The sequence below is a fragment of the Prionailurus viverrinus genome, chromosome F2 (assembly GCF_022837055.1).
Source record: "Prionailurus viverrinus isolate Anna chromosome F2, UM_Priviv_1.0, whole genome shotgun sequence".
In the NCBI taxonomy this organism is placed as follows: domain Eukaryota; kingdom Metazoa; phylum Chordata; class Mammalia; order Carnivora; family Felidae; genus Prionailurus; species Prionailurus viverrinus.
The window spans coordinates 13,456,350-13,459,536 of NC_062578.1; the positions used below are offsets into that span (position 1 = coordinate 13,456,350).

Consider the following 3,187-nt stretch of genomic DNA (forward strand, 5'->3'; position numbering starts at 1 on the left):
GTTTACATTCTTGGCGATCCATGCACGAACACGTTATTTTAAACCTTTTGTATTTGGCATACTTTAAAAATAAATATAACAGCCCCATGAAGCTCTTTGACTCCTTTAGGGATACATTTCCGTATTTTTCATAACGGATTGATTTAAAGGGAAATCACACAATAGGCAGCACCCTAGTGGCAGTGATTATGACAGTGGTGTGTTAAAATTAAAAGGTGAAAGGCCTCCCTGCCTGCCCTTCAATGAACTATGAACTCCTTCAACTTCTCCTTTCTCAGACCTTGAGACCACACAGCCCAGAACCCCACCTGCCTCCTGTACGTCTGAATGTGCTCCTCATCAGAAAGGCAGCCCTGAAAGGGTATGGGAAGGGGGGGGTCTCTCTGCTGGGGGGCAGGTGGGCCCATGTGGCAATGGTACTGGCTGGCTCAGAGAAATGTGGAACTCCGGGATGCTATTTTTTGGTCATTGTAACCCCTGTGACTAGGACTTAGGGGAACACAGTGGTGGCGGTGGTGGCCATTTCTCTTCTTCTGCTTCCTGTAGTGCTTGCTGTCCTTGCTGTTCAGCTTGACATGGTAGACCCTGTGGAACTTAGTTTCAGAGAGCATGGCTTGTTCATGATCCAGTCGTAATGAAGCACAGTGGATGGAATTTCAGTAGGAAGAAGGGGTAAAACACGGCATGAATGAGATGCAAAAGTAAACTCTGAAACTGGAAAATCTCACATATAGTTACCTACATGTAAGCCAATCAGAAGCCCTAGATAGGTAGGGTATTGATGGCCTCAGTGACATCCCAGTTTGGTGGTATAGACATACATCTGTGAGCAAGCTGGTGGGGAAAACTGACCTTTAGTTTCCAGATTCTGTGTGGTGAAAACTGGCAAAGCAGTATTTTACAGCATTGGTCCACGAATGCACTAGAATGACTCTATAATTTCAAGTATATGACTATTTCTGGAAGAACAAAAGTGCTCTTCTAGGACCCTTCAATACTCATTATAAAACCTCTCCTTTTATCTTTTCCCTGATATGTCCCAGGCTTCACCAATGTGAAAGTCCCCCAAATACAGGTAATTGCTGGAGAAGAAAAAGGCACTGTAAAATTGAGAATGTATGCCTTCTAAGCCATTGATCTGAAGTTGCCAGCTATAAAATCTTGGCAAAATATTGCTTCTGCTAAGTTGTATATTTTATAATGGAGAAAAATCAAGAGAATACACAAATGTCTATTCGGCTCACCTAAAAAGACACCGTGGCTTTCCTCAGCTGCCGCTAAGGTGCTGGTCCTTCCGAGGAAGCTAAGGCTGCCTTGGGGTGAGGCCCTCACTTCATCCGATCACTAGCACAGCTCCCGCACCCTGCAGCGCCAGCTCCGCACTTGACCACACCATGGCCTCCGTCTCCTCTCGGAGCTTACCTGCATCTACTTGGCCCTCATCCTGCACTACCCTGAGGTCCCAGAGGATAAGATCAACGCCTTCATTAAAGCAGCTGGTGTAAATGTTCGACATTTCTGGCCAGGTTTGTTTGCGAAGGCCCTGGCCAACGTCCACATCCACATCGGGAGCCTCTCCTGCAAGGTAGGGGCTGGTGGACCCGCCCAGGTGGCAGCCTGTGCTGCACCAGGGAGTGGTCCTGCCCCCTTCACCACTGCTGTCCCCGCTGAGAAGAAAGTGCAGCAAAGAAAGAGGAATCTGAGCAGTCTGATGATGACATGGGCTTTGGGCTTTTTGACTAAACCTCTTCCGTAACCTGTTCAATAAAAAGCTGGACTCTTAAAAATAAATTAAATAAATAAATAAATAAACATCGAAAAGCTGAAATCTCAGCAAACAAATAAATAAAGATACTATTAGCTTCTTTTTGGAAATTATGGCTTTTGTATATGTCATTATTAGGAGCTCTGATTTCTTTTAAGGTATTCCTGGAGTAAGAATTACAGTTCAAGGGGCTGAACCTAAAACCAGTCGAGACTGGAGCTAATTATGTGGAGCCCAGTCTTCAGAGGTTACCCAAGCCCTGTCCTGGGCTCTGTCCTGTGCTCCAGTCTGTCCTCTCCTGTCCCCGGCTAGGCTCTGCCTTAGGATGAATTGCCCTCCGTGCGTGTCTCAGAGCTCTCAGTACCAGCGCAACTGTTATTAATCCCACTGCCCATTCTTGATGTCATTTCCTGAATTTTGGATGAACCTTGACACCCAAGGACCTTGAGATTCCATCCCTGTCCAGCCCCTTCTCTGGAGTCAATAGACCAGGCTAACACACATCCCTGCAGAAATATCTGGACCAGGAAGGCTGAAAGCAATCACAGTTTTTCTTTATATAGAGCTTTACATGATTTATCAACTCAATTTTCTATACTTGTATATTGAGGGGAAAAAAAGAAAAAGAAAGGCCAAATTAGATACTTTTCTCCTAGAAAATTGAATGTGTATTATGCATGTGGACATATTTATTTATGATGTACGTTCTTCCATTTACTGGACTTGTGGTAGCTTTCATATCTTTTTAAAGTGCCAGATAAGATATTTATATCTGCATCCCAAATGTCTAGCCTAGTGCTTGGTATATGGTAGATACTCAGTAAATGTTTGTTAAATCAAATTGAATTTTAAAATAGTGCAGAGATGGTTTATAGGAAGGAAGTGATCATACCAGATGTCTGAATGCAATAGAATCTTATCATTGGGCCATTAATTTGACTCTGAGCTTCCTAAATTCAGCACAGTATTCCCTTTGTAATAAATGGTCCAGGATTTAGTTTCTGACAGAAGAGCATATAAACCTTACTTTGAAAGTAAAAGAATATAAAATTTATCTTAGCAGGCCAAATATAAAGAAGGGGTAAAACATAGTGTCCAGTATCTTTGACTGTGTTTTTCTTTTCTACTTACATAAAAGAAGATGCAGAAATATTTTTAAAGTGAATAATTCTTATTTCCACACTCTCAATGGTAGAAGGCACAATACTACACCTCATTTCAATGATGGAATTCTCTGTAGACTGGAGATAATGCTGTCTAGGAATCCTCTATTTGTATTCCAATTTAATATAATAGGACTTGTATAATTTAAATGAATGGTTTCCTATTAAACTATCACTTTCAAATGTTAGTATTCCTGGCAAGTTCCCAGTGCCAGTCAGTTCGCAATTCTCCAGCAAGTACCTGTAGCTCAGCTAGTCT

At 42.5% G+C, this 3,187-nt stretch overlaps 1 pseudogene; it reads left to right on the forward strand.

The window, feature by feature from the left end:
• The first annotated feature begins 1,396 nt into the window (after positions 1-1,396).
• Positions 1,397-1,743, forward strand: LOC125156173 (60S acidic ribosomal protein P1-like; annotated as a pseudogene).
• The last annotated feature ends 1,444 nt before the right edge of the window (positions 1,744-3,187 follow it).